At 41.7% G+C, this 23,501-nt stretch overlaps 1 protein-coding gene across 39 annotated transcripts in view; it reads left to right on the top strand.

The window, feature by feature from the left end:
• DTNA (dystrobrevin alpha) overlaps positions 1 to 23,501 on the top strand; it is a 434,483-nt gene that overhangs the window by 197,214 nt on the left and 213,768 nt on the right. For 35 of the 39 annotated variants that reach the window (XM_069568764.1, XM_069568760.1, XM_069568778.1 and 32 more), the window contains exon 2: positions 5,436 to 5,565. The gene's annotated coding sequence lies outside the window, so the exon portion shown is untranslated. Of the gene's footprint in view, positions 1 to 5,435; positions 5,566 to 14,188; positions 14,329 to 23,501 lie in introns of those variants that run through there. The other 4 variants (XM_069568753.2, XM_069568748.2, XM_070289457.1 and 1 more) reach the window with 1 other exon arrangement.

Below are 23,501 nucleotides of genomic sequence, written 5' to 3'. Positions count from 1 at the left end.
ATATCCCAAACCTTCATATGTCATATTCTTTAATTAGCAAGTTTTATAAAAAATTTCATAGCCAGAAAAAATTTCATAGCATTTATTTATGCTGAATATGTGTGGCTCACTAACCACAGAGACAAAAAGTAAAACTAAAACAAAACTTGAAATAAAATTATATATCTCTTAGAATCCCTGGGGCTTCCTTAGTGGCTCAGCCGGTAAAGAATACACCTGTATTATGGGAGACCTGGGTTCGATCCCTGGTTTGGGAAAATCCCCTGGAGAAGGGAACAGCTACCCACTCCAGTATTCTGACCTGGAGAATTCCATGGACTGGAGAGTCCATGAGGTCGCAAAGAGTCGGACACGACTGAGTGACTTTCACTTTCACTTTAGAATCCCTCAATTTCATTAAAAATCATGTGTGTATGCACAGGTATGTATAGATAATTGGAAGTAAATGTAGAAAATCTTCATAGGGATTGCCTCTCACTAGTGGAATATGGATGTTATTCATTTTTATAATTTATTACATTTTCCATACCTCCTAAAAGTAAAGTTACCTTGATTATTTAAAGAGCTATTTAAGTGCCCAGCCATCTCTTGATTCATTTTTTTTATTAAACTTGCTTCTTCATAAATACTTCTTCTAATACTTCATATAGAGCTAATTATTTTTACATTTATTATTTTGAAAAAGAAACAATGATGAGTACGTAAGTGAGTTCTCCAGAACAGAACTCTTCTGTGCGGGGCCTGCCCAGGTGCAGTACAAATGGTTAAACGTAAAGGGAGGATGTTTTTTTAAAATGCAAATATCGTCTGGGTGAGCAACTGCCTGAGCCTACAGTGAGATGCCGCAGATAGAGGCACAAAGGCAGTCCCTCTGAAAAACACAAGCATGCTGTGCAGGGAACAGAGCTGAGAGATCCTTTCTAAACCACCTTCTTCCTTCTCAGCACCTTGAAAACAGTTGACTGGATACCAGCCTGAACTGATGCTGACAAGCATACCTTTTTCTTAAAGGTTCCTAAATGTCAGCAGGCCTCCGGCTCTCTGCTGGGAAAAAAAAATTTCACATTCAGTGCAGAATGTAGATGTCTACTCCGCTGACAGCCATTTCATCTAAATGCTCTTTTTCTTACTGCTTTATCTTACTTTAACCTCCCTGATGAAGTGTGAGTTTTTTTAATCCCTGTTTGTTGGTGAAATATCAAGAGGGAAACGGAACACTGCTACCGTCTTCTATTTGCTCAAATATCCTCTTGAAATCTCTGTTATGTGTTGTAGGCAGCAGTCCCCAATCTTTTTGGCACCAGAGACCAGGTTCAGGGAAGACAATGTTTCCGTGGACTAGGGTTGAGGAGGAGGGGGTAGTTTGGGGAAGATTCAAGCACGTTATATTTATTGTGCACTTTATTTGTATTGTTATTACATCAGCTCCACCCCAGATCATCAGGCGTTAGATCCTAGTGATTAGGGACTCCTGTGGTAGGGGATAATGAAGTAGGTGACTTAGAGGTGAAGCAGGCAGTCACTCTACTTTCCTTGTGTACTGTTATCTAGAGTTTTAGAATCGTGAAAGACAGCCCATGGGTCTGCCATCACTGGGTTATCATCTAACGGCCAGAGGTTAGATACATGACTGCCTCGAGGTTAAATTCATTTCCCTGGTTATTTGGCCAAAGACTTCAAAACTTCTCTGCAGCAACGTGGATGGACCTGGGGATTGTCATACTGAGTCAATAAGTCAGACAGAGGAGAAATATCGTATGACATTTCTTAAATGTAGAATCTAAAAAGAAATGATTCAAATGAACTTATTAGCAAAACAGAAACAGACTCACAGACTTTGAGAATGAACTTAATGGTTGTTGAGGGGAAGGATACAGGGCCGGGGAGGGGAAGGGATAGATAGGGCGTTTGGGACAGACATGAGCACACTGCTGTATTTAAAGTGGATAACCAACAAGGAACTACTGTTTAGCATGTGGAACTCCCTTGATATTCTGTGGCAGCCTAGATGGAAAGGGAGTTTGGGGGAGAATGGATACGCCTATATGTATGGCTGACTCCCTTCACTATTCACCTGAAAGTATCGCAACATTGTTCATTGTCTATACTCCAATACAAAATAAAAAGCTTTAAAAAAAAAAGACTTCCTGATATATGGCAGCTGTGCTGTGCCTAGTCGCTCAGTTGTGTCCGACTCTTTGTGACCCCAGAGACGGTGGCCCTCCAGGCTCCTCTGTCCATGGGGATTCTCCAGGCAAGAATACTGGAGTGGGTTGCCATGCCTCTTCCAGGGGATCTTCCCACCCCAGGGATCGAACTCAGGTCTCCTGCATTGCAGGCGGATTCTTTACCAGCTGAGCCACCAGGGAAGCCTGATGTGTGGCGGAAACCAACAATATTGTAAAGCAATTATAGCCCAATAAAAAAAAGAAAGACTTCAAAACTTCACAGAAATGAAGTATCTGCACAGCAACAAGCAGATACAGCCAGTCTCAAAGGTAATTCCCCTGGGAACCAGAATCTCTGCTGGGATTCTGCCCTTCTGTGAGGGGGCTACACCAGATCAGATTGGCTAGGCTGACCCAGGGCTGCAGCCTCTTTATCCTCAGAGCTTGAAGCAGCGATCTATGCCCTTAATAGGAAATACGTGCAGACATCCAAAATCTTCCCGGTTCTCAGGCTGAACTATGTGTCAACAGGAACAAATCCTTGGAACAGAGAGGGTGCATGAGTATCCATCCCTGAGCACTAATTCTGTCTCCAGCTTTAAGGCATCCAGAAAGGCCCATATCCACAGGCTCCTCCCTGGCTCCCATCTAGTAGCCTTGTGTCTGAGGTGATTCTGAATTTAGTCCAAGGGCCACAATCCCAAATCCACTTTACTGTAGCTTCCTAAGCCACTTTAATGTTCTTAGACCAGTAAAGAATAATCTGGCGAAATGATCTAATTAAGTTTATACCGCAAGTCTGTGTAGGAACAATTGGGAAAACACTGACCTTCATACTTGCTAGTTGTTCCCCCCTCAACTGAACATACATTTAGTGAAGAGTATTATTCACCGTTAAAGATGATGTGCTAAAGATGATGAAGAAATAAACAAGACTGTCCCTGCCCACAATTTGCACATATTCTTATAGAGAAGAAAACTTATAGCAATTATATATGGTAACAGGCTTTCCAGGTGGCTCAATGGTAAAGAATCTGCCTGCCAATGCAAGAGACAGAAGAGATGCAGGTTTGATCCAGGGGTTAGGAGGATCCCCTGGAGAAGTGGCTACTCACTCCAGTATTCTTGCCTGGAAAATCTCATGGACAGAGGAGCCCGGTGGGCCACAGTCCATGGGGCCGCAAAGAGTCGGACACGACTGAGTGACTAAGCACAGCATAGGAATATATAGCTGGTTGTGTTAGTTGGGTACCTAGGCTAACTTTGTTGGATTTATGAACATGCTGTCAGAACAGAACTCATTTATATGTAGGGACTTGCTATACTTCTTTCTGTTGTACTCAGTGGTACGATATTGACTCCAGCTTCCAAGCAACATACTGATGGTCTTCAGGGAGCCAGATGAAGGAGACAGAACTCTATTTTATCCCATGATGCTAATTTTAACCTCAAGTCACATGGTCAAACTAGAATTTGATAGCTAATGTAGAATTAAATGAGAATTTAAAGTGAGAAAGGTATTATTTTCTCTTCCTAATCAAGGTTCACGTGAGGTTTTACTATGCGAGTGTCCACCAGGCTGCAGGGAGAAGAGAGGGGAGGATTGATGCCTTTCATTCAGTGGCAGTTTGGGAGGTGGCCACCCTCAGGATCAAGACTAGAAAGAACTGTGGATAATCAATTCTGGGTCCTCAGAAGTGGTCTTGGGGGACAGAAGCCGATAGCGGTAGGGACGGAGCTGCCTACCAGACAACTGGTTTCCGTCACTGCCTGTGAGATGCAGGCTGAGATGGAGACCCCCTTCCTGGTAGAGAAGGAACAGCAAAAGCTGAAGCTTGCCCATAATCAAGATGTCATCCAAACAGTAACTTCCACTGAAGTCACGGATCCCAGTTAAGCTGTGAAACATGAGCCTGCCTGTAGGTCCTTTCACACGGCCTCTTTATCTGAGCAATATAATGATTGCCATCATTTTAGATAACCTGGGCCAGAGAAGAGAGTTTGGCGAGGAAAGTGAAGGATGGGGCTGGAGACAGAGGCCACTCCCACCAGCCAGGGTACAGAGCTAGGCTCCTCTCCCTTCCTTTCCCAGCTCCACTGCCATCAGAAACCTTCTCTGCTTTATTTGCTGTGATCTCCCTTCTCCCCATCTTTTCCTTCATCTGAACATGGGATTTCCTGAGCTTCAGATTTCTGCTCCTTCAAGCTACCAAGACGTGCGATAGTAACATCCAGCTTGAGTGCTGGTGAGAGGAAGAAAGTGGGAAAGATGGGGGCGGGGAGGGGCAAGACAGAAAGGTGGGAAAGACTAGCTGAAGGGAGGTGATGGGTAAAGCACCTGGTCACTTTCATCCAGCAGGGCAGGGCCTCTTGGGCAAATTGCCCAGTTTGACCTGGAGCCTCTCTTTCTCTTCTTCTCTGTGAATTTTCTCTGAAGGCAAGATGATGAAAATCGTTCTGCTTTGTTAAAAAACACCAACAGACCATATTCTGAACTATTTTCTCTTTATGTCATTGCTACGCAACACTATAAAGCATGTGGATCAGGAACATCAGGGTGCCTCAGCGATAGCCTACACCTGCATCTACCATCAGAGTGGATGCTGGTCTGAGGACTCTGCCCCCAACTCTAGTTTCCTTAGTTTTAGTAGAAATTGTGGTGACACAGTATTCCAGAAATTTACCAACTTGGGAAACACAGAAGATTCTCTGTTTTCCCATTTCTGGGTTTTAAATAAACCAAAAACCAAAGGCAATGTTAGGAACCCAAAAGGCTACTCTGTTACTGCGTGCTAGAGCTCAGTCACTAAGTCATGTCCAACTCTCTGTGACCTCATGGACTGTAGCCCGCCAGGCTCCTCTGTCCATGGGATTTCCCAGGCAAGAAAACTGGAGTGGGTTGTCATTTCCTTCTCCAGGGATTCTTCTGACCCAGGGATGGAAGCTGTGTCTCCTGAATTGGCAGGCAGAAGTCACCAGGGAAGCCCACTCTGTTACTAACCAGCTGCTTAATCTTGGACGCTCACTTTACCCTCTGGACCTCCCCATCTTCATCTGTAAAATGACTTTTGGCACAAATGTCTATTTTTCTAAACATTTATTATAGCAATTGAGAACCAAGATTCTGAGTTGAGTATTACAAGTCATTCTTACTGGATGGAGGGATTTGTAAAACACCATATGTTCTAGATCTGCTCATTCTGTTTCTGTAATAAACATGTAAGTGTGAGTTACTTAGCTAAATAAAAGTGTGTTTTCTCATTGCAGATAAGTGAGATTTACAAGTCCCTGGATGAAACACTTGGGAAGTCTTTAAATGCCAGAATTGACTGCCGTTTCAAAGAAAAGAAAATAGATGGTTTTGGAAAGTTCATACTGTTTCTTCATTGAATTTTAGGTGAGTGAGTCAGAGTCAAGGAATTTAAGATGGACTTTGAACTATTTCCCCTTAAAGTGTTTCTTTTCTTTGTGTGAGAAGAAAATGGGGTTCATTATGGCCAGCATTTTATACTTTTAGTGGGGTGCTGCATAGTGAAAGACAGTTTCTGAGCCTTTTGCTTACTTTTTTTTATTAGCAGAAGCCATATGAATGACAAGGTGTGGGGTACAGAGATGACCTTGACATTTCTTCCTGGTTTCTATTAAGCAAATGCAATAATGGTTCATTCTAGTCTACAGGCCATCTATTTTTTAATATATAATAGTGTTTCATATCAGAGTAATGAGCCAAAATGAGACAAGACTAAGTTTTAATGATGTAAATGAGAAAAGAATTTGATGGTGGTAATGACAGTTTAATCATTACAAGTCTGAGTCTGAGATAAAGCTTACAATTCAGAGGCTGCTCACAGGGAGATCTCATATTGCTTAAATTAAAGTAGGACATGGTTTAAGTTAGGTGTGGTCTTCAAACTTCAGTGTGACAATTAAGCTTGCCCATGTGCTCACATTAAACTTTGTTTTGCCTGGCCATGAAATGGATGGATAAATATTTTTATACCACCAACATACATAATTACCCTTCCACATTACAAAAGGCTTGCTCATACAAATTGGTGCCTTACCATTAGTCTGCAAAACGCGTTGTCGGTTTTGCAGCAGAATGGAGAGAAAGAGAGGAATTGAGTGGTGGTCTTGTTGAGGAAATTGTGTGTGGCTTTTTCCACCTCCTCCTGAGTCCTGTTTTCAAAGTGTGGTTTTATTATAAAGAATGGGGATTTCCAGAACATCAGAATGTATGTCTGTTCACTGTTCTGAATAAAACAATGCCACTGACAGGACATTGACCACTGTCTAAATCTAATCCAAAACGACAGCAATACCTCCTTTATATGTTTTATTAAACTTCAAAGAGAAGGCTGGTTATTGTCTCATCATTTAAGGGCGTGTAAATTTGGTTTATTGAGGTCATATGTGGAACTAAAATGGTGATTTCATTTATTTACAAGACGTTTGTTGAATGCAGTTCCCAGGAGCTAAACTTAATCCCCTTAAAAAGTATCAGTAAATCAATTTGCCTAGTGTAACATTACTCTGGAGGAGAAAATGAAAATGGAAAACTTATTAACTTACTTCACCCTCTACTTTCCATTGTTCCAGTCTATGCATTTTTTTAACTTCACATCCATTCCTTGCCCTACTCGTATTCTGCTGGTTCTTTGGGGGCTGACCCCTAGAAGCTTTTTTCCAGCTTTCAGACTCATCCTTTGTTGCCTCTAGTTTTTCCCAGTGACCTTGTACTCTGAGCTACTGTAGGAGCCACAGGAGACTTGGGTTCAATCCCTGACTTGGGAAGATCCCCTGGAGAAGGAAATGGCAACCCACTCCAGTTTTCTTGCCTGGGAACTCCCAGAGACAGAGGAGCCTGGTGGGGAGCTCATGGGGTTGCAAAGAGTCAGACATGACTAAGCAACTGAGCATACACACAACATCACTTCTTCTCTCTGTCCCTTGAGACCTATGGGTGCTGATACCTGTGACATTCTGCTGCTACTAATTTCCAGGTTGATTTATTATCCTCAGTTTAGCTTCTCAATCCTTCCATCATCTGTGTGGCTATTTTCCTGGATTAAATTCCATTTATTTTAAATGTTTAGACTGTATTCTCTTTTCTTGCTTAGATCCTAACTGACTTGTCACTGCATAATTTCTTCCAAAATTACTGGAAGATCAGTGAATAGGGATTACTTGCTTCTCTCAAGGAAAATAAATGATTCTCAGGAAAAAAAAATTTTTAAGTTAAATGTAAAACTAGATAGTTTTATGCTGGAAAACATCAAGCCCAATAAATTTAAAGCCATATTGTATTTCATATATGGAATATACCTATTCCATATTGCATATTCTAAGCTATACAATATTACAGTATTAATTTGTTGGTGTTAACAGAGCCTTTGTCAATATTTCCATTATGTATATCAAATTTATGGTAGAATTTTTTAATTCTCAGATATACACCAGATATGAGTTTTACTTTACTAATATTCACATTTCACAAACTTCTCTACACCCAGTATAAAAACTTCTTTTTAGAGTTCAGCCTCATTCCTGCATTCACATTTGAATCTCGAGTTTTAGATTTATTTTAGTATAATCTCATTACTGTCTTTCAGTATAGTTTTGTGCTACTTGAAGATCCCTTATGGTCTGAACATTTCCCATGTCCCATAATCCCATACTAAATACTGAATATATTGGAAAGCAAAGTGAGGAGGATTCCAATGTCTGTGTTTTTTTCTTTTTTTTTTTTTTTGACAGCTAAACAGTTTACCATTGTCCCAACAATCTCACTCACTCTAAACGGCTTCCTGGATATTAAAGCAGCTTTTTACTTAATCGTTTTGGCACATTACTTGGTTATGTTAAATGTGAATGCCTCGCTCTTTTCATGTCCTTCTCGTTTTGTAAACATTTCCCTTCTCAGTCTTTTCTCAGAGGTCGTGATGCCTGCTCCTCTATTTTAATGTATTTGGGTACACTCATAAGGACATGGAGTCCCTTCTACGGACACATTTTCATCTATTCAACCAAAGGCAATGTCAAGCCTGCAGTGTCTAAATGAGCATCCTTTCAGATAATATGAAATGAGGTCATGAGCAGGATGACTTGGATTCCTTCATAATCTAAAATTAGGAGACACAGGGATGCGTAGCTTTATGGTATGGTTTAACTTGCAGTGTATCACTCGTATTCTCACATCTCCGTTAGTTTACTATGGCACTGAAAATTCTAGTCCTTCATATTTCTCTCTAGTTTGTGGAAATGAGGCTTTATAAAGGTATATTTTTTTTTTAAAAAGGCTCTTGGGAAGAGAAATACATCCATTAATAATACATATTGCATCACACAGAAGTCTAATGAATTAGCAAGGAAGCAACTCCTGAGGCAGTGATGCAAGCACTCAGCTTCTGAGAGTTTGGTACACATAAGTGGGTGGAGACCACTGAAATCATCTCACTAACTTCATAATACTGCCTAGTAGGTCAAGGGGAACACCTGTCATAAAAGACAACTGAGGCTAAGCATATCTTAATGTCATATTGGAGGAGGGAGTAGGAGGAGTGGAAGTATTCATCCCGACACTCATGGGCAACTTTATGAATAAAGATTTTAAATCACTGGTGCCTAAAGAGCTGAGGAAAGTGCTTTAATCAAGATGTAGTCTTAGTACTTCTGCTGAACCACAGAATAGAATGTTGGAAAAATCAAATGTTATCCATCTGTTAGCTGAAGTCACCTGTTATCCATCTTTGTGTTGCCAAGTCCAAGCTCTTACTGCTTACGGGATGCATGACAGGCCAATAAATCAAGAGACAAGTTATTGGGGTGAGAAGTAATGCTTTATTCAGGAAGCCAGCAGACTGAGAAGATGGTGGACCCATGTCTCAAAGAATCATCTTTCCTGAGTTAGAATTCAGGCCTCTTTTATACTACAAGGGGAGGGAGTAAAGTCAAACATTTCCTCCTTCTGGTCAGCCAGATGTGTTAATTTCTTCCTTCCTGCAGTCATTCACAGGTGGGCCTGGTCAGGATGTTTCCTGTGAACTAAACAAAGATATTTTAGCTTACCAATCATTACCTGCAAGGCAGGGTAATGGTCATCCCAGAGATTGACCATTATATGTAATTTAAGCTTATAGGCAACATCTCTGTAGTGATTAACTTGTAATAAGATACAGAGGTTCTTCCCTATTTGCATCCCTGAAGACAAGCACAGTGCTTGGCACACTGCAGATAATTTTTAAATAAACTGGTGAATATGGACAAAGGCACAAAGCAGTGCTGGCTAATGCTTACTGAGTTCCTACTTTATACCAAACACTGTTTTAAATGCACATATACTTCATGCTTAAACAACCCTATGATATGCACATATACTTCATGCTTAAACAACCCTATGATATAAGTGCATGCGTGCATGCTAAGTCGCTTCAGTAGTGTCCAACTCTTTGTGACACTATGGACTGTAGCCCACCAGGCTCCTCTGTCCATGGGATTCTCCAGGCAAGAATACTGGAGTGGGTTGCCATGCCCTCCTTCAAGGGATTCTTGCCGACCCAGGGATAAAATCCACATCTCTTAAGACTTCTGCATTGGCAAGCAGATTCTTTACCGCTAGCGACACCTGGGAAGCCCTCATTTTTTAAAAAAAATATGAGGAAACTAGGGCCCAGAAAGGTTAAATAACCAGCCTGAGGTTCAGTAAATTGGGGTTAAGATTCAAAACCCAGCAGTATGACTTAGAGCCTAAGCACTTAATTATTATGCGGCACTGTCTCTCATGTAATACAATAATCAAGTAACTCTAAAACACAGAATCCACATCGTTTATTATTTTAAAATGTATGTCATTCTAGAATAAACCTGTATTAAGAAATCTTACTCAAATCGTGAACAGCCTCACTTTGAACACAAATTCCTTTTTCAATATTCCTAATCTCCTTTCCTTTTAAACCGTGACAGCCTAAATTGACTTCCTAATTGACATTCATATCTCATCATTTCTATTCTTTAATGGTTTGTTCTGAAATTAATATTTTAAAAACCCTATTGCTCTTTCATGCTATTTGCTTAATTGAAGAATGTATAATCTTGAGCAGCAAGTTACCTAAGCTCTCTGAGCCTCAGATTCCCCATCTGAAAAGATATATCTAATTTGTTGTGAAGACTAAAAAATTATATTCATAAAACAACAAAGTATTTCCTGGTACATGACAGGTACCCAGTAGAACAGCAGCTGTTCACTCATTTCAATCTCAAAGCCACTGTTGGCTGCCCCATCCACTGAGAACAAAATCTTCTTCCTGTGTTCCTTAGCATGCCATCATAGAGGCACAGTGGGGCTTCCCTGGTGGCTGAGTGGTAGAGAATCCGCCCGCCAATGCAGGAGTTGCAGGAGACATAGGTTCAATCCCTGGGTCAGGAAGATCCCCTGGAGGAGGGCATGGCAATCGACTCCAGGACTCTTGCCTGGAGAATCCCATGGACAGAGGAGCCTGGCGGGCTACAGTCCACGGGGTCACAGGAGAGTCGGACACGACTTAGCAACTGAACACAGAGGCGCAACAGACCCCTTGAGTCTCCCCACCTCACTTTGTTCCTCATCAGTTGACCTTTGCTAATATGGGAATGATCTGCCTTCTCTAAGCCATGCTGTTTGTTTTATTCACTTATTTGCTTGGCTGTGTCGAGTCTTAGTTACAGCACGAAGGATGCACCATACAGGATCTTTCCTTGTGGTGTACAGTCTCTATAAATGTGGGGCGCAGGCTCCAGAGTATGTGTGTGTGTGTGCGTATGGAGAAGGGGGGCTCAGTAGTTGTGGTGCACGGGCTTAGTTGCTCCTTGGCATATGTGATCTTAGTTGCCCAATCAGGGATTGAACCACGTCCCCTGCATTGCAAGACAATTTCTTAACCACTGGACCACCAGGGAAGTCCCAAAGCCATGGTCTTCATGCCCTCACTTTTGCTCACGATGGTTCTTCTGTCTAGATATTCCTCACATCCACACCCCTCTCCAAATCTTCCTTATCCATAAGCACGTATGCACTCTTTGGAGACTTGGAATATCCTAGTTATCTTTCGAGATCCACCACCTCTGTTACTGTTACATGTTCCGTGAAGTCACTGATGAACTCCTCCTGGCTCAAATGCTATCAGCCCTATCTCTGAATTCATGTAACCTTTTGGGCCATTTCTAAGAGATAAGTGCCAATTATAGACATAAGAAAGAAAAGCCATCTCATTCAATCCCTTATAGTCTGGTGTGATTTCTCGTGTTACCTGTCCATCTTCCCTTTGAAATATTCATTAAGGACAAGTGCCAGGGTTTTTGGTTAATCTTTGAATCTTCTTTGTCAAGTTCAGAGTAGTCCTTCTGGTTTTGAATGAAGTATGAAGGGTCACATTTTGAGATGTTTGGATGTTTTTTGTACAGTGAAGAGCCTAACACTACATCCAGTCATTATAACAAAAGGATCGCTCCATCAGGGAAAAGGGGACCTTACAGGGAGGATCTGTATCATTCTATGTTGTTGTTGTTTAGATGCTCAGTCGTGTCTGACTCTTTTGTGACTCTGGACTGTAACCCGCCAGGCTTCTCTATCCATGGGATTTCCCAGGCAAGAAGACTGGAGTGGGTTGCCATTTCCTTCTCCAGGTGATCTTCTTGACCCAGGGATGGAACCCATGTCTCCTGCATTGGCAGGCAGATTCTTCACCACTGAGTCACCAGGGAAGCCAGTACCATTCTATGCCAAGCACCAAAAGAGATGCTCCACAAATATTATCTGATTTAATTTTCATAACAACCTTTCAATTTAGCTATTATCTCCCTCTTTATTTAGATAAAAACTAGGATCCCAAGAGTTAAGGTAAATTGCTAATGTCATATTTCTGGTAAGTAACAGAACAAGAATGTTGTCATATCTTTCGACTGCAACAAACTGTCATTGTAAAAGAGCTTTCCAATTTAATCCTATAAGAGGAATATATTTGTAACATAACATGAGAGTTTTCTATTTAAAATATTTCCTGAGAGTAAGCTATTTATAAGCCCACACATTTTTTTTCATAGCAAATAAATTTATGTTTAGGTTGATGCTAAAATTAGCACTATTTCTGTTCAACTAGAGTTTAAAAGATATAGCACCTTGTGGTTCTGAAACCTATTTAAGCAAAAACATCATTTATTGATGTGAGCATAAGCTTGGAAATGATGTCTAAAGCTGTAGACTGATAGAATTTTGGAGCTAAATGGTATACAGAATCAATACTAGCGCTGGGGACTTTTTAAGGCAAGGATTTCTCTGTTTTTCTCCTTAATAACACTTATGAAATGAATATTTATAACTAATTATGAAATGGTTTGTTTTAGATGCAAAATAAAAAATTTCTCTAGACATAGTTACACTGTTAGCACTTCTTAAGAGAGTACATAAACTTGTTCTGGATTTTTTAAATCACACAGTTCAAATACCATGTATAAGAATAAGAACTGATATAAAATAAAACTCTAAGTTTTCAAAAGAGAAAGACAATTATCTCATGATTATCACTTGTATGTGGACTCTGAAAAACTGATACAAGTGAGCTTATCCATAAAACAGAGATAGACTCGGACATGGAAAACAAATTTATGGTTACTAAAGGTGGGAACCGAGAAGGCAATGGCACCCCACTCCAGTACTCTTGCCTGGTAGGCTGCAGACCATGGGGTCACTAAGGGTCGGAAACGACTGAGCGACTTCACTTTCACTTTTCACTTTCACACATTGGAGAAGGAAATGGCAACCCACTCCAGTGTTCTTGCCTGGAGAATCCCAGGGATGGGGGAGCCTGGTGGGCTGCCGTCTATGGGGTCACACAAAGTTGGACATGACTGAAGCGACTCAGCAGCAGCAGCAAAGGTGGGAAGGGATAAATTAGGAGTTGGGATTAGCAGATATATGCTGCTATAGATAAAATAGGTACACAATGAGGACCTACTGTGTAGCACAGGGAACTGTATTCAATGTCTTATAATAACCTATAAAATTAAAAAATATATTTTTGCTCAGTCATTGTCAGACTCTTTGTGTCCCCATGGACCGTACCCTTCCAGGCTCCTCTGTCCATGGAATTCTCCAGGCAAGTATGCTGGAGTGGATAGCCATTCCCTTCTCTAGGAGATCTTCCTCACCCAGGGATGGAACTCAGGTCTGCTGCATTGCAGGCAGATTCTTTACAGTCTGACTTACAATGGAAAAAGAATTTGGAAAATGTGTTTATGTATTCAGACTTCCCAGATGGCTCAGTGGTAACGAATCCACCGGCCAGTGAAGAAAGATGCAGGAAATGTGGGTTCAATCTCTGGGTCGGGATTTCCAGTGTAAGAATACCGGAAAATTCCATGGACAGAGGAGCCTGCCAGGCTACAGCCCATGGGGTCAGAAAGAGTTGGACTCAACTGACTCTGCATGGTTGTATATGTATTCGTATACATATATATGTAGCTGAATCACTTTGCTGTACACCTGAAACTAATACAACTTTGTAAACCAGCTATACTCAATTTTTTTTAAGAAAAACAACCTTCTGACTTCATTTTAAATGCAAACATCAATATCTAGAGAAGTATTCTTTTCTTTTGTGAAAAATCCTAATGATTCTTGTGCCCCTTTTATACCTATAATGATCAGTCATTTGTTTTTAAGTACATATTACATGCCCCTTATGTGTTGCAAAGAGTCGGACATGACTGAAGTAGCTTAGCATACACTGTAAAATAGTGCTATCATAAGTACTTTTTATATGAAAACAACAAAATACATGGCTGTGTCTTTGGTTTACCACTGTTGTATGGATAACAATATTTCAGAAGTGAAAAAGAAGTTTGTAAAAATATGAGCATACATGCTATGTCAATCTTTGAGTAAGATAAATACCTTAGAAAAAGTAATAATTCTGTTCGCTTTCCCAGATTATGTCCCTCCCTGTTGGGTGATCTTTTGTTGGTTCATTTCTTCTCTGTTTCCCCAGAAGTTTGCAGAATGCTATTATCTTTACATAAGTATGGTTTGAAGAATTGTGATCATCACAAGAATGGATGAAACAGTATTTTCCTATCAAAAATCTAAGGGTTACGATGTTTATGGAAGTTAATAATAATGTACCTTAATGTGAGTATATTCTTATGAGTGGTTGTTTATTATTTTAGCTTGTATTTTAACCATCAATTGATTTTTATAACTTTCAAAACCTGACTTTTAAATCTGCACAGAGTTTATTTTAGCAAAATCTGAAACTGTGAACCTGAAATTCATCATCAAAGCAGATGAATAAGGTAGTTCTTTATTCTGTCAATTCCTAACAATTCTGTAACTGTGAGCTAGAAATTTCACTCTTTATGTACAAACACTTGCCATAATCTTCCAATTCTACATGCATAGATAAGTAATGTGGCTGTCTTTTTCTAAGAACATGTTTTTATTATATCATTCCTTCCTGATATGTAACAACAACTCCTAGTCTCCCATGGTTTCCTTTCTGACATTGAATTTCTTCCCAGAGTAGTAGCATCCACAAAAGGCACATCTGGAGAGAGAAAAATGTCTTATCACTATCCATCTTAGACTACATTCTTTTTCTTTATATTGAAGTATATTTATTTACAATGTGTTAATTTCTGCTGTTCAGCAAAGTGACTCAATTGTACACATATATCCATTCTTTTTTATATTCTTTCCCTTTATGATTTACCCCAGGATACTGAGTATTGCTCCCTGCGCTATACTGTAGGACCTCACTGTTTATCCATTGTATATGTAATAGTTTGCATCTACTAACCACAAATTCCCAGTCCATCCCTCCCCCACTGGCCTTCCCTCTTGGCACCCACAAGTCTTTCTCTACATCTGTGAATCTGTTTCTGTTTTGTAATAGGATCATTTGTGCCATATTTTAGATTCCACATATAAGTGATATCATATGCTGTTTGCAGATAAGACTTCATCCTCACTGTTTATCCATAGCAAATGAGCCTCTTACGATCTCAGTTCAGTAGACTCCCTGGTTTAGCCCCCTACCCCAACTCATATGGCTCCTACACAGCCAACAGTGCCACCTTGAGTAATACCAAGCATGCCACCACCTGAATACCTGCCACATTCCCCAGCACTTTGAATTGTCTCTTGGCATGAAGCATTTGCAGATTTCCCAGGTGGCTCAGGTGGTAAAGAATCCACCTACAATACGGGAGACCTGGGTTCGATCCCTGAGTTAGGAAGATCCCCTGGAGGAGGGCATGGCAACCCTCTCCAGGATTCTCTTGCCTGGAGAATCCCCATAGACAGCGGAGTCTGGTGGGCTACAGTCAGTGGGGTCGCAAAGAGTTGGACACAACTGAGCAACTAAGCACAGCACATGAAGCAGTTGCAGATATTGGGCACAGTGATTAAATGACCCAGTGTAGAAACGTTCTTGTTTGCTCCTGGCATCTCCCTTCCTATAGTACAAGGAGTGAAAGGGCCTGAGAAGCAGGGTTTATAAACCCCAGTCCTAAACTCAGATCTTAACAGGAATTTCTCCTTCCAATGAAAGGGACTTCTGAGATTTTCCATATCATCCTGCTCGAGGCTGTGTTGTGCAGTGCCATACCCTGTAAGCACAAAGGCTTTTCAGGAAAAGAGTATTGACCCACTTTCTGAAAGATGGCAAAGGCCCTCCCCACGTTTTGTCTTACCTAATAACAAAGGTAATCGTCTAGCTCAGCTCATGAATGCCTGCTCATTAAAATATGAAAATCCCTTTCTTACTCACATGTAGAATTCATGAAGCATGAATACTAACTGCCCTGAGCTGCGGTTGCCTGGAAACCAGTGGAGGTGTGTCCAAGAGTCTGAAGAGCATGAATGAATAACTGAACCATTGACATCAGTTTCAGCTGGGTGACCCACACCTTAATTCTGTACAGGCATTTCCACTGGGCTGACAGAACAATAGCTTTCTCAGAAGCAGCTCCTTAAATCTTGTAAATGAGAATTAACATTAACATAAGGTTCCTCTCTGTGGTCTGACAGGGGTTCAGAGACTGACCATAGAGGTGAAGAGACTGGATCTTTGATGCAGAGTATAAGAATGAAATGCAGAGTTGCTGCTAAGTCACTTCAGTCGTGTCCGACTCTGGGCGACCCCATAGATGGCAGCCCACCAGGCTCCCCCGTCCCTGGGATTCTCCAGGCAAGAACACTGGAGTGGGTTGCCATTTCCTTCTCCAGTGCATGAAAGTGAAAAGTGAAAGGGAGGTCACTCAGTTGTGTCCAACTCTTTGCAACCCTATGGACTGCAGCCCACCAAGCTCCTTCATCCATGGGATTTTCCAGGCAAGAGTACTGGAGTGGGGTACCATCGCCTTCTCCGATATTTAAAGTCTAAACAACCTTAAAAACTACCCCTAAAATCATGCTTAGGTAAAACCTACCTGGAATAGATTAGATACAATGCATATAAACACATATATACCACTCTGTAGTATGAAATTTTTCAAAAAACATATGGACAATACAATAATTTATAAAGAACAATTGTGTTTATATTAACACTGTAATAAAGCACAAACTCAGAAAAAAAGGGATCAGGGTATTACTTCTCACGGCTAAGGCAACTAATGTTGCCAACTATAGTATTTCAAAATCCTTTACCAAAGGAGATAGCTTAATAAATTTTAGTTCAGAGTTTGTGTTACTTTTTCTTCTTTTTCTTTTCATCTGTTTCCATTTTAAGCTTAACTTCTTCAGCTGTAAGAGCTCCCAGTTTCTTATTCTTTGCTTTCTTAACCTTTTCCTTGAGGGCAGCCACATGCAGAGAATAAGAGTATAAATCTTGTAAAAGAGAATTAACATTTAACGTAAGGTTCCTCTCTGTGGTCTGAAAGAGGTTCAGAGACTGACCATAGAGGCGAAGAGACTGATCTTTGATGCAGAGTATAAGAATGAAATGTCTACTAGGACTCATACTGTCATACAGCTTTTTCCCAAATACTTATGGTCATGTTTAATCAGTTGTGGGGGGAGTTATTTCAGCATTTATTTCATTCTTTGATAGCATTACCTTTTTTTCAAGTTGAATTGTTAAGGATTCTGAAACATTTCTCCCCCTTTTGAAAGGCCATTGTTTTAAAAAGCAAAGCAGAAGCAAAGGAAACACAGGTCAGGTAAGAGGACTTTTAACTGGTTGGTGAAATTAACCTGTAAAATAAAATATGCCTGATACATTTTGAAGGAAACACCACCAAGAACTCAAAGGGCATCCACATAACAGCATTCTGTTCTAACTGGGCAGCTTGATTGTATGCCTGGGGACCCAAAATCCTAGGATAAAACACTGTCCCCTGTTATTTTACCCAGTGAAAGGGAAAGGGGGCAATACATTTCTATGAAGACAGTGATGACTGTACAACTGGGTTGAAAGCAAAATTAACTTGAATTTTTAAGGGGAAAAATAAAACATCAAAGAATTGCCAGCACTGGAAAGTGATTCTGCTGTCGGATCCCACTCTCATGTCCTGTCATTACTTCACCTCCCTGAGTCCATCAAGAGGGAAATTTGAAGTGTACCAGGAAAGATACATACTTCAGTGCTTGGAAAGAAGGATGATCTCTTTTTTACTTAAATAGGAAGAATCTGCCTGCAAGGCAGGAAACCTGGGTTTGATCCCTGGTTCGGGAAGATCCCCTGGAGAAGGAAATGGCTACCAACTCCAGTGTTCTTGCCTGGAGAATCCCATGGACAGAGAAACCTGATGGGTCGTATAGTCCATGGGGTCACAAAGAGTCAGACAAGACTTAGTAACTAAACCACCAGGAAAAAAAAACACTAGTAATAACAAAGCCATTTGTGTGGACTCTGTCTTAAATGTAGACAGGTTAGAAAATTTTCTACCTCTGTTTCTTAAGAGGTGTACAAAGACCTGCCCACCTGACTCTACAGCAGTGGTTCTCAGCCAGGGGCGTGGGGGTGTGGAGGGCTATTAGCACCTAGTGAGTGGAATCCAGGATGTAGCTAAACATCCTACAATGCTTAAAACAGTCTTCTAAAGGAAAGAACTTATCTACCCCAAATGTTAATAGTGTCAAGACTGACAAATCCTGCTCTAAATATTAAGAGCCACTTTGAACTGTGTACCTGGCTTCACATGAGGGGCTTTTCATAGGTTACCTATTTAATACTCACCACTATTCTGTTTGCTAGGTATTAGTATCATCCTCATTTTTAGATGGTGAAACTGAGGCTCAGAAGGTTGAGTATCTTGCTCAAGGCCATGCAGTCAGCAAGGAGTGAACCCTAAATTCAAAATAGGTGAGACTCCAAAGACCTGCTGCTCCCCTATTCAAAACGACCTACCTCAGCTGCCTTTGTGCTCTTTGAAACTGTGTGTCTAGAGGGTCCCTGTTATAACACACGTCTGTCATCTGGACAGGCTGATCATGGCTGTCTGTCCATCCCCAGAGTCTAGAGTGAACTGATTGACTTCTAGGGATGTGAACTGGAAAAGAGGAGACGATGTTGTTAAAAAGGGAGAAACAAAAGGCTCCAGAGAAAGGAAGTTTCACTTTTCAAAGTATCTTTGGAAGATAACTTTGAAGGGGAAGATGGGATCCCCGGGCAGAACTTGGCGATAGCAAAGGCCAAATGTGCTCCATAGATCAGACGGTATGAAATAGAGTCTGAGGAAGCAAGCATGTCATTCTAAAGCAGATGACAGGCTGGCTGTCATCTGTTGTCGAAGCTCCCTGGCCTCCTCCTCAGTGAGTCTGAGCTACCGGAAGAGGAAGGGCAGCTGTTAACGGCCGGGGCAGGGCAGCAGCTCCCCGGGAAATGTCAATAATTGCCAGTCAGGAAGCGAACAACTTACTTGAGCCAACACTCAGCGTAAAAAGGACCCCATGATCTACAGCATGTGAAAAGAACGTGACCTGACTCATAGTTCCGTCCACCTGCTCCTTCACCCACCTGGCATCCCTTCTAGGGACAGCTGGCTGAGTCCGGCCCCTCTTCCGGTTCTCCTTGGGCCTTGACTCACCAATCACTCAGCCTGTACCCCAGCCACGCAGCATCGCTTACCGTTTTCCTCACCCACCCAGTTTTTCACTTCTCCCTCTGAGTCTCTTTTTTGGGTGAAGAGACCTTTCCCAGAAACTCCCTTTTTTAGTTTCCTAGGGCTGTTCTAACAAATGACTGCCAACTAGCTGGCTGAAGACAACAGAAACTTATTCACTCGTAGCTCTGGAGGCGAGAAGTCTGACGCCAAGGTGCTGGCAGAGCCAGCTTCCCTCGGATCTCTAGGGAAGAATCCTGCTGGGCCTCTTCCTAACTTCCGGTGGCTCCTGCAGTCGTTGGCATTCCTTGGCTTGTAGCCGTGGGACTGCAGTGTCTACCTCTGTCTTTAAATGGCCTTCTTCATGTGTGTGGCTCTCTCTCCATCCCTTCCTCTGTTTAAGAGGATACCGGTTGTCGGATGTAGGGCCCGCCCACTCCAGTAGGACCCCATCTTAGTCTTTAACTCATTACATCTGCGGAAGATTCTATTTCCAAATAAGGTCACATTCTGTTTCTGGGGAAATGTGATATTTTGAGGGCCATTACTTTCATAAGTTGGAGTTCTGACTTTTATAAGTCAGAACCAACAAGATACAAAAGATTTTTATTATAAGGAATTGGCTGACACAATTATGGAGTCTAAGTCCTCCAATCTATAGTCTGAAGGCCTGAGAACCAGGAGAGACAATGGAATAAGTTTTGTGTCCCAGATTGAAGACCATCAGCAAGAGAGAGAAGATCCTCTTGCCTTCTATTTAGGCCTCAACAGGTTGCATGAGACTCACCCACAGTGAGAAGGGCAATCTGCTTCACTAAATCTACCAACTCAAGAGTTAAGCTCATCTGGAATCACTCTTCTGCAAGAATAATGTTGAGTGAAAAAAGCTGAGCACTTCACAGCCTAGTCAAGTTGACACATGAAATCACTCATCACACTACTCAGTTCACTACAGACATGCCTCAGGGATATTGTGGGTTCAGTTCTAGACCACCACTGTAAAGCAAATAGCCCAATAAAGTGAGTCATGTGAAATTTTTGGTTTCCCAGTACATATAAAAGTTATGTTTCTACTGTACTGCAACAGCATGATACCTTTAAAACCCATGTACAAACCTTAACTTTAAAGTATCACTTCTTCATTTCTAAACAATACCAGCCATCCTCTGAGCCTTCAGCAAGTCATAGTATTAAGGTCCCAGATCACTAGTCAACATCACCCATCGCAAACATAATGATAATGAAAAAGTTTGAAGAATGGCAGGAATTACCAAAATGGGATGCAGAGACACAAAGTGAACAAATGCTGTTGGGAAAAAAATGGCATTTCTAGACTTGCTTGATGCAAGGTTGCCACAAATTGAGTAATTTATAAAAAATACAACAGAATGAGGTATGCCTATACATGGCTTCCAAGGTGGCTCAGGGGTAAAGAACCCGCCTGCCAATGCAGGAGATGCTGAAGATGTGGGTTCGATCCCTGGGTCAGGACGATGCCCGAAGAGGAAATGGCAACAACCCACTCCAGTGTTCTTGCCTGGAAAATGCCATGGAAGGAGGAGCCTGGCAGGCTAAAGTCCTTGGGGTCACAAAGAGTCAGACATGGCTTAGCGACTGAGTATGCAAAGACGTGCCTATACACTCCTCCCCACCCTCAGCAGATTTTCCTTCCTATTTTACTGGCATCAGTGGCCAGGGTGTTGGACTGGCCATAGCAGTGATGGGCTTAGACATTTGTATGAGACCTACAGAGTAGCCACAGACAACAACCCTGCCCACAAAGAAAAATAGAAGAGTGGCTGTTAGGTAGGTAAACAACAAATCTGTTACATTTTCATAAATTTTGTGAAACAGATCCATCCGTATTAGTTTATGCTTTGTATTTGCAAGGGACAAAAGAATCTCTTCAGGCTAGCTTGACACCCAGGGACTTCAGAAAGGGTAGGTTCAAAGATTATGCTCAGCACCTTGTCTCTTTCCCCTTTTTTCAGCTGTTTTCCTCTGGTGTTGGATTAATAGTTAAGGAGGCTCTACCCAACCAGTGATGAAGAAAGCCACTGGCACCTCCTAAGCACATGTAATCTGCCCAGCCATAGTCACAGAGAAAAGGACTGGTCGCTGTTTCTCACATGACTTTGATTGGCTCTGCTTAGGTCACGTCAGTATTCCTGCTAAACTTCTTATTTATTTATAGCCAGGAAAAATCCTTCTGTTTGACCTCAGCCAGCCACTTCTTAGATGGAGCTAGTTACTCAGAAACTGAGCCCCTTCCACAATCAGAAAGTAAGACATCCCCCTCTCCAAACACCACACCCCACCCTTCTAGCTCTTTTTCTCTGATCTCCACATTTGCATTTCTCTGTGTTCACTGCAGGGTCTTTTTGTCCTAGTTCTCTCTCTTTTTTTAAGTAGTTCTTTTAACTAAATTAATTTGTCTTTAATTGCAGAATAATTGCTTTAGAGTATTGCATTGGTATCTACCAAACATCAACATGAATCAGCCATAGGTTTACCCATGGCCCCTCCCTAGTTCTTTCATCCCAACAAAAAGTCTCCGGCTGTCTTTACTTCTCTCCTTTCTTGCCTATATTCCATGGTCCACCCCTTGTATCAGTTGCTCTCGGATGTACTTTCAACACCGTTGCATGTCTTATCTCCCATCACATCCACTAGTCAAAGCAGGGCCGTGGATGATGAGCCCACTCCCCTGGCTGATCCAGGCTTTCCCTTACTTGTTGAGCTTTATTGCAAATCACGCAACTGACCATGCTGGTGTTGTTCTAGACTCATGATCACCCCTTCACAAGTGCTTGCTGCCATCCCTGACTATCCTACTAGTTTTATAGACAGTTTACTCTCCTACCCTCCAAAAGGACTAGTTCATTTTTCTTCACTTGCATCAAACCTTTTCTTTATTCTTCATTGGTAGCCAGCAAACTTGCTTCTTAGAAGCAAGAAAATAGAAGCTATTAGATTGAAACTTCCTCTTTCTCTTCCCAAACTTGCAAGCATACCTCCACCTGCACTTTCAGTTCCTTCTTCGCTCACATCATGTGGACGTTTCTCTCCATGTGTCCTCTGAACCTCATCCCCTTTTACTATTTTCAGGACTGAGGATGTTAAATCAGTCATTTTCTGTTTTACGGGGCCACTCTCCTCAGCCTGTAAATGTTTTCTGCAATCTCCTATATTTGAAATACTCTGCTGACTGTATTTGTTTCCATTGCTACCCTACTTCTGCTCCCCAACGAATCTTTCTCCCAAAACAGTTGTTTGGAGTGGCTAACTTCACTTCCTCATCCTCACCTTCCTCTGAAAAGGGTCTTATTAAAATCATTCTTATCTTCATATTCCAAAGCTAATGAATGCCTCTTCCATTGTCATCTGAACCTCTCAGAAACTTTCAATTCAAAGACCACCCCTTCCTTCCTGGAAAACTCCCCTGTTTTAGCCTCCATTGAAAGCTACTCACAGGTTTCCCCCTACCTCCCAGACCCCTCTGTCTGGGGGAGGGAGCTTGGGCTACTTCTCCAGGTATGATCTCCTTTCACCAGAGCTTTTAAAAAGTTGCTTTGTACCTACAACTGCCACCTGTACATTTCCATCCATTCCTTATCTTCAGAGCTCCAGGGATATATAGACACTACATTCCTGACATCACTGCTTTACAGTCTCAGAGGCAGCTCAAATTCAACACTTTCCTGCACACATGCCTTGCCCCACTCTGCTTGCCCTCTGCATGCTCCTGAATCTTAGTCAATGGCACCTCCTTCTATTTTATTTTAAATAACAAAAACATTTGGAGGGGGTGGGTATAGCCGATTAACAATGTTGTGATAGTTTCAGGCGAACAGTGCAGGGACTCAGCCATACATATGCATGAATCCATTCTCCCCCAACCCCCTCCCATCCAGGCTGGCACATAACACTAAGCAGAGTTCCATGTGCTATATAATAGGTTTTTGTTGGTTATCCATCCTCCTTTTATTTTAGAATGTGGGGAGTTCTCCTCTACACCCTATTCTCACTCGTCTTCCCACATTCAGTCTATTAAAGGCTCCTATCAGTTCTGCCTCCAGAACATATTTCCAGTGTATCCATGGCTCAGTGTCTCCACTGTCTGCGTTTTAGTCCAGAGTCACGAGTCAGCCCCCAGACTGCATTCGCTTCATCCACTCTTGCCCCTCTCCTATCCCTTCTCCACACTCTAGCCAGGGTTTCTTTTAAAAATGAAAAGTATATTACTTTACTCTCATG

This window comes from Ovis canadensis, chromosome 23, assembly GCF_042477335.2.
Source record: "Ovis canadensis isolate MfBH-ARS-UI-01 breed Bighorn chromosome 23, ARS-UI_OviCan_v2, whole genome shotgun sequence".
Taxonomy (NCBI): Eukaryota; Metazoa; Chordata; class Mammalia; order Artiodactyla; family Bovidae; genus Ovis; species Ovis canadensis.
The sequence above is the reverse complement of the archived record's forward strand: the minus strand, read 5'-3'. Positions and strand labels throughout refer to the sequence as shown.